Source organism: Phascolarctos cinereus, unplaced genomic scaffold (genome assembly GCF_003287225.1).
Source record: "Phascolarctos cinereus isolate Bilbo 61053 unplaced genomic scaffold, phaCin_HiC Scaffold_726;HRSCAF=1367, whole genome shotgun sequence".
Classification (NCBI taxonomy): Eukaryota; Metazoa; Chordata; class Mammalia; order Diprotodontia; family Phascolarctidae; genus Phascolarctos; species Phascolarctos cinereus.
In genome coordinates, this window is record NW_027556098.1 from 52,957,110 (window position 1) to 52,971,064 (window position 13,955).

At 35.2% G+C, this 13,955-nt stretch overlaps 1 protein-coding gene across 4 annotated transcripts in view; it reads right to left on the minus strand.

Moving 5' to 3' along the window:
• Positions 1 to 13,955, minus strand: part of ITSN1 (intersectin 1) — a 279,339-nt gene that overhangs the window by 246,172 nt on the left and 19,212 nt on the right. The gene's annotated exons all lie outside the window — the stretch shown is intronic.

Consider the following 13,955-nt stretch of genomic DNA (forward strand, 5'->3'; position numbering starts at 1 on the left):
CCCAGCCAGAGGAGAAGATAACTATAGTCAAGAGAAAAACTAGGGCACAGGGACAGTATGAACAGCTGCACCCAGCAAAAACAAGGAAGAGAAACCCAGCTGGGGCCAGTCCTGACCCTTAAAAGCTACTAAAGATAGGGACAGAAGCCTGTGGTGAAACATGAGGAGGAGGCTGAGGCAGCTTTGATATCCGGCCAAGATATACATACACAACATCAAAAGGGGCAGAGTCAGAAAGTGAATGATGGAAGACTATAATGGAAAAGAGCTACACCAAAGACTTGAAAAGGAAGAAGTTTAATTGAAGCACAAAATATGAGCAGATAATAACTCAAAATTAGAAGGAGGGACTAGTACTAAATATGCGGAGTACAAATCTCATCAAATTTACAAGACAGGGGGCAGCAAGATGGCGCAGTGGATACAGCACCAGCCTTGAAGTCAGGAGGACCTAAGTTCAAATATGGCCTCAGACCAAACACTTGACACTTACTAGCTATATGACCCTGGGCAAGTCAATTAACCCCAATTGCCTAAAGGGAAAAAAAAAAAAGAAAGAAGCATGGAGTTTGAATGCAGATCGAAGCATACTATTTGCTATTTTTGTCTTCTGTTTTGTTTTGTTTTCTCTTTCTTGTGGTTCCTCCTATTGGTTCTAATTCTTCCTTACAGCATCACTAATGTAAAAATATGTATAACAGGAATGTATATATAAATGTATGTATGTGTGTGTGTGTGTGTGTGTGTGTGTGTGTGTGTGTGTGTGTGTGTGTATAAACCCACATCAGATTGCATGCCATCTTGGGGAGGGAAGCAGAGAAAAATTTAAAACTCAAATGCTTATGGAAGTGATTTTTGATAAAATAAATTAATAAAAAATAAGAAAAGAAAAAAGATTGGATATGGAGGATAAGGAAGAGTGAGAAAGCAAGGATGACACTGAGATTGAACAACCCTTAAACTAGTGAAACTGAATATTGAAACATTATAGGGAACAATCCTGGCCCCAAAGAAGAAACATGAGAGACACCTGCTGCTTTTCCTCCTTTCCAGAGGTTGGTGTTCATGGGAATGGAGCACTGCATTGAACATCAATTTGTTTTGATGTGTTGACTGGTTTTGATCAATTCACTTTCTTCCCTTTTCCTATCCTAAACTTAAAATTAATCAGTTCAGAATTAAGCTTTTGTTTACTCTCAAATGTATTTCCTCTTTCTCAGACTGCAGCTCATAACTAACCTAATCCCAACCCTAGAATATCCCCACCATCCACTACAAACTTCTAACTAATTTCAACTAGGCCCTCATTGCAGCAAGGCAATCCTTTTAATCATCCTAAATGGATTCTGTATGCTATTCTAGCTGTACCAAATTTTCTCTTTCCATTTCAAGCTTCCCACACCACACTCTCCTTTCACCCTCAGCATATCTTGATTCATCATACTTTATTAAAAAGAGAGGCTATTCAATGTGAATTCCTTTTCTCAATGGGGGAAAGGAGAAAAGGTGAATGAGAGAGGGTGGATTTTCACTAATTGAATAAAATGAAATTTTAATTTTAAATTTAAATTTAATTTTTTTAATTTTAAAATTTAATTTAAATTTTTTAAAAATAAAATTAATTCCCTCTTCTACCTTTCATATCTTATATTCCCTTGACATCATCCATCATTCTCTACACTTCTACTATCATCTCCACTTCTTTCTAATCTTCAATGTTTTATCTACTAGTTCCTTCCCTATTGCCTCCTAACACATATAGGTCTACCCTCGCCTTAAAAATTCCTCCATTAACCCTACCATTCCCTCTAGGTATTATACTAGATCTCTCCTGCCATTCAAAACCAAGTTCCTAGAAGAAGCTGATTATTCTCATAACCTACAACTTCTCTTATCATTTTTCAGTCCTTTGCAATCTGGTTTCCAACCTCTTCACTCAATGGAAGCCATTCTCTCCAAACTAACTTTCAAAGAAAAAAAAGTTATCAACAAACCATATGAAAACAATGCTCTCGAAATCACAAACAGAGAAATGCAAATTATAGCAACTCTAATAGCACCTACCAGCATGGCAAAGATGAACGGAAAAAAAAAAAGAAAGAAAATGACAATTGTTGGAAGTGAGGGAAAACAAGTACACTAATGCACTGTTGGTATAGCTATGAACTGGTCCAACTATTCTGAAAAACAGTTGGAAACTATGACCAAAAAGTCCTATCATTTGACACAATGATACCACTACCAGGCCTAACCTCAAAAAAAAGTCAAAGAAAATGTACTCTTTTTGTACTCATGCACAAAAATACTTAAAATTGCACTTTTAATTATAATACTTTAAGTACCTATTAATTGGGAAATGGCTGAACAAATTACAGTATATGAATATAGCAATATATATTACATATATATAAAACAATATCTACATTACAGAGAACAATATAATATAATAACTGTAAAAAAGACCAAAAAATGACTCAGAGAAATCTGAGAACACTAGTATAAATTGATGCAAAATAAAATGAAAAGAACCAGAAGAACAATTTATACAGTGACCAGAAAGAAAATAATTTAGAATGACTTAAAAACTCTGATCAACGCTATGACTAATCAGAAAAACTGATAATGAAGTCTGCTTCCCATTTCTTGTCAGATAGATGAATAATGAAAGGTGCAGAATGAGATACACATGTTCAGACATAACCAATGGGTTGATATGTTTTATTTGACTGCTCTTATGTGTGACAAAGCAGAGTTCTTTAGAGGGTGGAGGAAGTTTTGGAGTAGTGACAGTGCTGCAAACAAAAGAAAAAAAGAAAAGTGTGTCAATGAAACATTAAACAAACTACACAGAAGTGAACAGAACAATGTTCAGAAGGGGATAAACTAATGTTGATTTTAATATATGCCTTTAAGAGTGTAACAGAAGTTCAGAGTTTCACATACAATCCTCTTCTCTATACCTTTAATACTGAAATGTGTATGTTTGTTAATATCTGTTAAATTCATAGTATACAAAACAGGATTACACATTTCTATCTCAATTAAAATAATGTAGTCAGTACAAGGGCATGATGAAGTTTAAATGTATAATAAGATAATCTACATACTGTGGTAATTTTATGCAAAGGTGCGAAACTCTTTTACTGGGTTAGAAAGGAATAACTGGTTGGCTAACCAAACAAGTTAACCATGTGTCTGGGGGTTTAAAATAACAGAAGAAATTAAAGCACCGAATCAATCAAGCAGTGAAGCATCCAGTGGTGGACTCCAGGTTCAGAAGCCAAGGATTCCAGTTCCAGAACTGGACCCAAAGGCTTCAGAGGTATTCACTCTCGGAAGAAGAGATTATTTCTCTTTCTTCTCCCTACTTTCCAAATGACCATGTTATTGGAAAGACTGTTCAAGTAGGAGACAATACATCCAATTGGGAGTAGAGTGATAGGCTGAGAAAAAACATGAATGCAGAAAGACAGTTTCCAAGGAGAGAGTTAACTTCAAGGAATATGACTCTTTAACAATGCTAGTTTTGGACTCCACAAAGGCCTTCCAGGACATGTAGCCTCAGGAACATGTTACCATGTTGCTAACCAGAAATCCTATATGTGTGGTTCCCTAAAATTGCACTGTATGCTTGAGCTCAATCCCTATGAACCTATCTGGATTTGTAGGAGAGTATGCCTCAGGCATTAGGGGTAATGTTCTGTACCAAATGTTTTTTACTAAACAATCTTATTAAATACCTGTAGTAAAGTTTTTTTAGGCTACTATCTGATAGTTAGTGGGAAAGACATCAGTTGGGGCTTAAGATAAATAAACAGCACTAGAAACCTAGTGTTTCAGATCCCACCCATAACTCTGAGTGGTAATCATCCATCCTCTGGGGACCTCAAGCTACAAGCTGGAGTACAATTCAGAGGAGTAACCTAAAAGAGGTACAACAATATTTTAAAACTTAATCAACAAACAACATCTTTGTTTTACAAGTTATTTTCTAGGAAATTTAATCCTTACATCTTGGTAAATATTAGTTACTTACCAAAGTACTGTTGTTTAGTTTCCAAATTTTAAGAATTGTAAACTAAAATCAGTTGTGAAATGATTAAACTACTGAAGCAATCAAAATGTGAGAATAAATTATCTTAAAGGATTTATTAAAGGAAATTTTTTTTGTTTTTATGACATTTCTTCTGATATGGGACAAGGCTTAATGGGTAAGAGTGAAGGATCTATTTAAAAATAAATGTGATATAAAAACAAAAGTATTCAAAATTTGTATAAAGGAAAAATCATTAGTCATTGAAAAATCTAAACTTCCTTCTTTAAAAAAATCAGTGAAACCTAAAAGTTTGCTTCTTAACTTTACTTTTTTGGATTACAAAAAATGGAAGTGTTACGTTCTGTTGTATTCAGAATTCCACTGCACAATTTTAGGTGTCAAAAATGATTTTGTTTTGACACTGAAAAACAGAAATACAAGTATGTTTCATTATCAAATGTCTTTTAAAATGATAAATGATTATTTGGAATAACACTTAATTCTGCAACATATAAATGAATGAAAAGTTTATAGTTTCTCTATCTTAGATTTTAATTTTTTTTTTAGGCAATTGGGGTTAAGTGACTTGCCCAGGGTCACACTAGCTGTAAGTGTCAAGTGTTTGGTCTGAGGCCGAATTTGAACTCCGGTCCTCCTGACCTCAGAGCCAGTGCTCTATCCACTGCGCCACCTAGCTGCCCTTCTCTATCTTAGTATTAAAAAATACATACATTATTCTCTTGCACTAGTACTTTCATATTAACACATACTCATTTTCATAGAAATAGAGGAAATGGTTTTAAAGTAGAAGAAATGAGTTTTATGGCTGTGGTCATTCCCTTTCTCTAGATGTCTGAGAAACTAATGTGATTATGATATCTGTTATTGAAATAATAGAATTTAAAATATTTTCTAAGAAATTAAATTTAATTGAAAACAATTTATGTAACATACTCAAAACTGTACGTTATGACATTTTTTTTTACAAACAGCAAAAAGTATTTAAAATTTATCATTAAACTTAGATTCTTTATATCCTATTGAGAGTAAGTAGCAGCAGCTTTCATTACTGAACAACTTCTTTGGCCTCAGTTTTTCAACCTATAAAAACGAGAGAGGTGGAAAAGATGTTCTATACAGCTGTCCCCATATCTCTAAACCTATGATGCCATGAACCAGAAACACAGAAAGGGTAATGACTCGATGAGCTTGACTGAACCAGTAACAAAGTAGTGAGATTGCTTAACTTTTATTTTGAAATGTATAAATTTCAACTTTTGATCATAATTGAGGCTTATAATAACATAAACACAAACAAAAACAATGGTCTGATATAAATGGGCACTGCTACCTGGTATAATGCGTGCAGTTCAGAAAATCCTACTGGTAAAATTTGTCAAGTCATGTGTTCAGGTGCAAGCCAATGGTCTAGAGAAATCCTATAAAAACCCTAAGATTTCACAGCACAATTCCTTTTAGCTTTCTTGTGTATGGATGCCACTAAGAAATAAGCACAAGACCTAACAAAGCAATATGATTTCATCATTGTAGTTCAGTTCTTATCAAATACAAAGCATGGGCAGACAGGTGGTACAATGGATAGACAGAGCTCAGGACTTGGGAGTCATGGAAAACCTGAGTTCCAATCCTTTCTCAGACATTTACACTAGCTGGGTGACCCTGAGCAAGTCACTTAACTTAAATCAGAATCTCTCTGCCTCAGTTTGCTCATTTGTGAAATAAAGACAATAACAGCTCCTATTTCATAGTTTGTTGTGAGGATAAAATGAGATAATATTTGTTTTGTTTTTTTGAATTTTTAGGGAGCTGGGGTTAAGTGACTTGCTCAGGGTCACATAGCTAGTAAATGTTAAGTATTTGGTCTGAGACCGGATTTGAACTCAGTTCCTCCTGACTTCAGGGCCGGTGCTCTATCCACTGTGCCACCTAGCTGCCCCTATATTTGTAAAATATTTTGCACACAAAGCAATATGCAATTGCTACCTAGTCGTAGTAGTAATAGTATGTGCTGACTCAGTAACTTAATTTCCAAAAATCTTTTGACTGAGATTATAAAGAACTGTAAGCAAAGGCATTAAAGAAGCATACTTAATTCAAACTCATAATTTTTCCATCCAATTTTTAAGCCAGTTAAGAGGTTTCAGTTCATTTTTTAAATTCTGAGTTTCAAATTAGGAAACAACTGAGAAAGCCAAGAGGAGATGAAATGTATAATAAAACAGTATGAAATATAATTTCTAGATAACAACCTTGATTTTGTGAATAGTAATTATAAGAATTCATGTTCAATCTACTGTTAAAGTTATTTTGTGACCTTAGGGTTCTTTTTTCCCAAGCTTACTTTAAGATATTAATCTTAGCTTCAAATGGCATCCTAGACCATGACAATTTTTGTTTACTCATTCCATAAACATTTTTAAGAACTGACTAATATACAATTACAGTGTACAAAAGTGAGAGGTTACACCTATATAGCCCTTTACAGTTATACAGTGCTTTCTCAGCTCATTTATTCCTCACAAAAAACAAGTCAATAACATTAGCCCTATTTTACAGATAAGGAAACTGAGACTTGGGGTCATTTAATGTTTTGCCTTGCTTTCTACTATACCAGGAAAAACCACTCACCTCACTCTACCCCACTCCCTTTTATCTCAACTTCATGCCTGTACTATGAGTCATTAAAGATTTTCTTTATCTAAAAGTGGGTAAAACTGTTGGATTGAGGTAGGAAGAGCATGGCCATTTATTAGGTTTAAGATACACTACCTTAGCCAATAAACTATGAATCTAAAGGCACATTTTAGTCTGGTAACAAGAACTTGGTGGGAAATTCAACAGAGGAGGGGGCTCTGAACCAGCGAATGCCAGGACTTTTTTACCCCTTAAGGGAAACAACCTTGAGAGAAACCACAGGTGATTGTAGTGGTTGCCAGCTAAGCTACATGGCCAATCAAGGCACATGACCTCTATAAATAACTGGACAAAGATGCCAGACTAGAACATAGTTGGTTGTTGGTGAGGGGCGGGGGGGATGGAGTGAACCTGTGATTTCTTCAAAGATATTTTTTATCAGTATAAACTGGCAACTTATGTCTAACTTAAATTATATAGTTGACTAGGGGCACAGAGAAGTGACCTACCCACGGTAATTTGGTAAGTACATACCAGGGGCAGATCTTCCCAAAGTCAAGGTTTTCTATCTACTCTGCACAATGCCTCTTGGTTTTGAACTTCAGCTTTGTACAGTAAGCTCATGAAGCATTTCAATGAGGACAGTGTCAGATCAAGGGCAAGAGTAACTCCAGCTCCCTTGAAGTTTTTCAAGATCTCTAGAAAAAAGATGAATGAAGAAAGTGAGGATGAGAGCAGTCTATCCTGAAAGAAGAAATCTTTGTGGGTTCAATAGGGAAGAGCTTTTCTCAGCAAGAGAGCCAATTGTAAAAGCAGAACTTCTAATCAACACTTTTGAGAGGTCAAAGAAAGCTGCTGAAATGTCAACAGGAGAGTATGAAACCCAAGGGAGGAATCTTGGAGGGTCAGACAGAAATGCCTTTAAGTCAGAGGTCCCATGTCTAGAGAAAAGTTGTTTACTTGGCTTGCACTCAGAAGAGATAAAAGAAAGAGAAGGTTCTATATGTACAAAAGTACTTATAACAACTCTTTTGTATTGACAATAAACTGGAAACTATGAGAGTACCCACAGTTTGGGGAATGTCTGAGGAAACTGTATATAGTATGAGAGTGTTGAATATTGTTGTGCTGTCAGAAGTGAAGAAGGTTTCAGAGAAACCTGTGAAGACTTTTATGAAGAGTGATACTGTAATATCGTAAAAAGGAAGGAAGGAAGGAAGGAAGGACAAACAATTCTGAAAGACTTAAGAACTATGATCAACCATGATTCCACAAGACTGACTGACAGCCGCTAATAGACTTATATTCAAAATAAGACTATTGTTTTTGAACATGACAAATATGGGAATTTGTTTCACATATTTGTTACAAGCATTTTTTAATTTCCTTTTTTTAGAGGCAGAGGAGGTAAGAATGAAAAAAAATGCTTGGTAAATGAAAAAAAAACAATTTAATTTAAAAACCACACAGAAGAGAACAGAAGGAAAGAGATAAAGAATCACAGACAAGAAGGATAGCTTTGAAAGTTAAATGTGGAATTTATTAAATATTTTAAAAGAAAAACAAATTGTACATTGTTGGGATCTGCAGTTTTCTATTTTCACTTTATGTTCCACTGTTGTGTGTGTGTGAATGCCCATTTAAGTTCAATATGAAAAATAAATTTAAAATATCAGGCAATTCTGGAAAGGCTTTATTACTCCAATTAATAGCCTCATAACTTTTGGTTCTAACCTTATGTCATTTGTAATAACAACAAAAATGCATCAAATATTTGGGCATCAATCTACAAAAAGACATTCAAGACCTAAACAAGGACAATTTTAAACAATTTTTTTTAAATTAAGGAAGAATTAAAGAATTACAGAGCTATTCAGTGATTATGAGCAGGTCAAAATAGCACGCAAAATAACAATACTACCCAAATTAGTTTATAGATTTAATATAATGCTAACAAAAATAACAATAGTTTACTTAGTAGAATTAAAGTGATAACAAAATTCATATGGAAAAATAAAACATAAAAATTTATGATTTCATCCCTATAAGGCTACAATGATGCTGACCTGCCAATTCATCCAGAATTTAGTCTTAGGGGGCACTGGAAGTTTAAGTGACTTGCTCACTGGCAACCCAGTGTATATCAGAGGCATTTCACTCTAGATTTCCTTATTCTGAGGACCACCCTCTCCAACCACAATTTCAAAGGAAATTATTGAGAGAGGGGGAACTACATCCTCTCATTTGAGACACATGAATCCAAAAGATTAGAGGTAGACAAATACAACAGCACAATACACTAAGGAAGGAATTCCACTGGTAAATTAAAACAGGAAAATTGGATGACAGTATAGAAGAAAATGGAACTGAATCCACACCTATTTTAAATTCCAAATGTATCAATGGTTCAAATATTTAAGAAACAACAACATTCAATTAATTTCAATAAATAATTATGAAGTGCCAGATGCTTACAACCCTGGGAATATAAAAAGAGGCAAAAGACACTCCCTGCCCTCATGAAGTTTACAATCTAATGAGGGAGACTATGCAAATACATACAAAACAAGCTACATACAGGACAAATGGGCAATAATTAAAAGAGAGGAAAGCACTGGAATTAAGAGGGGTTGGGGAAGGATTCCTGTGGGAATTCAGTGGGACTTTGTTTGGGACCTAAAGGAAGCCTGGGAGGTCCAAAATCATAGCAGAGGAGGTAAAGTATTCCAGGCATGTGGGACAGCTAGGGTAGTCAAGACGCAGAATGTCTTGTTCCTGGCTATTACTAGCTCAAAGAGCATGTATCAGATTATAAGAAGACTAGGCTAGGTTATGAAGGGCTTTGAATGCCAAACAGACTATTTTGTATTTGTTCCTGGAGGTAACAGGAAGCCACTGGCCTTTAATGGAAAATTGAGAATGGACTGGAGTGTGGAGAACCTGGAGGCGGGCAGCCCCACCAAAAGGCTATTGCAATAATCCAAGTGCGAGATGACGAGGGCCTGCACTAGAGTCGCAGCAGTGTCAGAGAAGATATGGGGTTATATTTGAGAGATGTTGGAAAGGTGAAATTAGCAGGCCTTAGAAACAGCTCGGATATGGGGGGTAAGAGATAATGAGGATCCAGAATGGCTCCTAGGTTGTGAGCCAGAGGGACTGGATGATATTGCCCTCTACAGTAATTGGAGGGGTGGGGGAGATAGAAAAAGGGAGGAAGGTTTTAGGGGGAAAGATAATGAGTTCTGTTTTGGACATATTGTCTAAAAGGTAGTTGGGAGATGTGAGATAGGAGGTCAGGAGAGAGATTGGGGCAAGAAAGCTAAGTCTGAGAATTGTCAGCATAAAAATGGTAACTAAATCCATTGGAGCTGATGAGAGAGGCACCAGGTGGTGAAAGAGTCTAGAGGCAGGAACACCAGAGTTCAAACAACTTCAGATCTTACTAATTTTGTGACCCTGGGCAAGTCACTAAATCCTGTTTGCCTCAGTTTCCTTGTCTGTAAAATAAGGTAGAAAAGGATATGGCAAAACCATTCCAGTACCTTTGCAAGAAAACCCCAAATAATGTCATGAAGTGTCAGAAATGACCGAAACAACTGAATAATGAGATCACTAAGTGAAGAAGTATAGAGGGAGAAGAAAAAGAAACCCAGGAAAGAACCCTGAGGAACACCTACAGTTAAAGGGTGTGATCTGGAGGAAGATCCAGTAAAGGAGACAGAGGAGTGGTAAGATAATGAAATGTGTCTACCAAAATAAGAGGGGTGAAAATTTGTCATTTATGAGAAGAAATCAGAGAAAACAAATAAATGGATTACATTATATTTAATCGATGTTCCAACACGATAGTAATTCCACTTAGATAATCAAATTCTGCAGAAAGAAAAAAGGTACAAGATAACCAAAAATATAAAGTCAATATCTGTAACTTCTTCAAAAATTCATAATCACACACACACACAAAAAAACCCACAAGATAATAAAAACAGTATCTGCAATGTTCTAATAGAAAAGCAATCACTTCTCAATTAAGAGAAAAAAAGTCATTGTCACCAAAACCCCTTACAAACTTGTTTCTGCCCCTGTCATGGAACTGGAACTGTCCATTCCAACATTACCATAACCTCTTCTCAATCCTCATTCTTCTTGTCCTCTGAGCAGCATCTGATACTGTTGACAACCCTACCTCACCTTAGATATGCTATTTCTTGGAACTCTTCCTATCCACTGGATTATTCTTTCTCAGTCTCCCTTGCTGGATCATCACCCATATCCTGTCATCAAACTGTGGTTGTACCTGCATCCTCTTCTCTCCTCTCTCTACACTCTTTTCGTAGCCTCATAAGTTCTCCTGTTTCTTTTTTCTTCTCCTTCCTGCTTCTCCCTTTTTTTTTCGGTCAGGAAGCAGCTTGGGATCACTGAAAGCACAAACAATTTACCAAATGTAATCTAGACCATGCTGTTCCTCATGTTCAGTTCTGGGCCCAGCTCATTATCCATCTGCAATACCTGTCAATCAATGGAAAATATAACTCAAATGGAGCCCTAACATTTATCATTTTTGTTTTGTCACCCTAATCAGTCTGAAAGATGTGAGTTGCAACCTCAGAACTGTCTTAATTTGCATTTATCATATTATTCATGATTTGGAGCAATTTTTCATACTGATTACTAAGAATTGTCATTTCTTCTGAAAATTGTTTGTTGTGGTTCTCAAAGGAAGAAAGCCAAGATATTAGCATCCATATAAAAATGCTCCAAATCACTAATGATTAAGATAAATGCAAATTAAAAAACTCTAAGGCTTCACCTCATATTCATCAGATGCACAAAAATGGCAAGAAACTGAACCATTTTTTGAGGAGATTAAAGAAAATAACCACACCAATATACCGTTAATATAGTGACTAATTGATCTAACCATGCTGGAAAGTAATTGAAATTAAATTAAATCTCCCATCACTACATTTTGCCTACCCTCTGACACAGTTATAACCCTACTAATCCTATTCTCCAAAGAAATCAAAAACAGAGAAAAAGGATGCATATGTACAAAAATATTTAATAGCAACTCTTTGTCACAGCAAAGACCTGGAAATAAAGTAGGTACCCATCAATTGAGGAATGGCATGAGAAGTCTTGGTACATGAATAATGGAATATTATTGAGCATAATAAAATAATAAAAAGGAATGCTTTCAGACAAACCTTGGAAGACTTATTTGAAGTGATGCAGAACGAAGTGAGCAGAACCAGAGAAAAACGTATATAATAACATTATAAAGCAAAACAACTTTGAAAGATTTAAAGAGATAAATGATTTAAACATAAATGGTGATATCTTAATTAGGGGAGCATGGAAAAATGTACCTCTCAGATCTGTGCATAAGGAAAGAGTTTAGGACCAAACAAGAGATAAGAGTTTATTATGGGGAGTAAAATAGATAATTTTCATTACCTGAAATTAAAAAGGTTTTATACAAACAAAACTAATGCAGCCAAAATTAAAAGGAAAACAGAAAACTGGGGGGAAATTTTTACAGCAAGTTCCTCTGATGAAAGCCTCATTTCTCAAATATATAGGGAACTGAGCCAAATTTATAAAAATAACCATTCTCCAATTGATAAATGGTCAAAGGATATAAAAAGGCAGTTTTCAGAAGACATCAAAGCTATCAATAGTCATATAAAAAAATGCTCTAAATCACTACTGATCAAACAAATGAAAATTAAAACAACTCTTTGATACTACCTCATACCTATCAGATTGGCTCTGACCACTGAACCCATTGGAGATGGTTCTTTGTATTTATAAATCTGTATCAGTCTTCAACATACCTTTGATATCAAGACCTTTATTCTTTTCCCTAATCAATTGCTACTTTTCTAGTTTTATGTAGTGGAAATTGTCCACCTTATAAAATTACTTCTAATAGCCTTTAATAATAGTTATTAATTCTTCCCCTAACCCCTGTTGTAATTTGGTATTTCAAAAAAAGTTCAACACATATACAAACCATAAAATATAATTACTTTACCATTAAAAAAATCTAACGGCAGTTACATATGTTACTTTTGAAATTGTGAAGGATTGAGTTTTAGCTTTCATATCCAATCTGTCTAGCCCAAAAACAGAAAACCAAAAACACAGTTGGCACTAAACAGCAACTAAGGCAATTTTGGTAGCAATTCCCCATCTTTCTTTTTCTCCTTTTCTTGCTTCTTACTTTTCCTATTCATTTTATTTTTCCTACTCTTTCCTCTCCTTCCACTGGCACTGTTTAATCTCAACGATGGCTAAGGGGGCTTTTGGACTCTACCTTTACTTCTGACAGCCATTATAAATAAGAAAAAATTAAAGACATAATATGTAGCCCTAAACAACACTTAATACGCATATCTCATTTTCTTCATATTTAGGTGTCTGTTAAGGTGTCAATCATGATTAAAAGAAATTCAAATTCAAGGGAATGAAACTTCCTTTAAAAATTTATACTAAACTTTCCTTATAAGTTAACCAAGATGGTTGCATGAATGGGAGGCAGACCATCCAGATCTCATATACTTACTTAATCCAGCAAAAACTTGAAATTTGTAAACTCCTTAAGCTTAGGGCCTATATTTTGCCTTTTTGTATACCCAATGTTTATAGCACAGTACACGCACGGTATGTGGTAGGCACTTAATAAACATTTATTGATTGATTTGCACCGTACCAAAAAAAAATCAAGAAATCCAATTAAAAAAAAAAACTACACCAAGCAACTCCATCCATCCTAGAACTGTACAAAAGGTCAGCCAAAAGCCCTTAACAGAAAAAATTGGAATAAATAGGAAATAGGAAATAAATATTCACTTAGATATCTCATCAGCTCCTATAGATTCAACTATCTTCCCTATGAAGATGATTCCCAGAATTGCCTAGTCATAAGGTCTCTCAACCTCCAATTTCAAATCTTCAACTGCCCAATGAACATTTGAAAATGATTTTCTCATAGACATCTTAAACTCAACATGTCTAAAACTAAATTCATTATCTTTCTCACCAAAAATTCCCCTCCTAACTTCCTTATTACTATGGAAGATAAAACCATTCTCCCAATCACTAGGGCTCACAACTTAAGTGCCATCCTAGACTCCTCTCTCTTACCCCCTATATTAAGCCTGTCATTTCTGCCTTTATAATATTGCTTGTATATGTTCCTTTTTCTCCTCTGACATTACCAGCAGGTCTTCGTCACTTCATATCTGCACTACTGACTGGT